The sequence below is a fragment of the Astatotilapia calliptera genome, chromosome 5 (genome assembly GCF_900246225.1).
Source record: "Astatotilapia calliptera chromosome 5, fAstCal1.2, whole genome shotgun sequence".
Classification (NCBI taxonomy): Eukaryota; Metazoa; Chordata; class Actinopteri; order Cichliformes; family Cichlidae; genus Astatotilapia; species Astatotilapia calliptera.
In genome coordinates this window covers 36,071,708-36,072,104 of record NC_039306.1, presented here as the reverse complement: position 1 = coordinate 36,072,104, position 397 = coordinate 36,071,708, and positions in this window count along the sequence as shown.

The following is a 397-nucleotide window of genomic DNA, read 5'->3' as shown; positions in this document are numbered from 1 at the left end:
CTGTGTGCTTTTGTTTCACGTTTGATTGTTACAAGTGTCTCATCTTATATTGGTGAGACCCATGAATATAAGCAGCACCAATACAGGAAGCTCAATTATTAAGTGTTAACTTACTGCTTTGCAGTGTGCCAGAGAGCAGTAATTCCTTCAAATCAGTTTGATACACCAGTGCAATACCAGTAAAATACTAATCTTTCTGAGAAATAAACATTTAAAACCTGGTACAAATAAGTACAGATAACTGTTTTAATCTCTATGGACACTTTTCATAACAACTATGGCTTAATCTTTTTTTAACCATTTGGATGATACGTTAAATTGACGGGGCGTGTGCACAAGCAGCACCCGGCAGTCCTACGTTTCATCTGAAGGGATGTCAAATGCTATCATTCTTCTG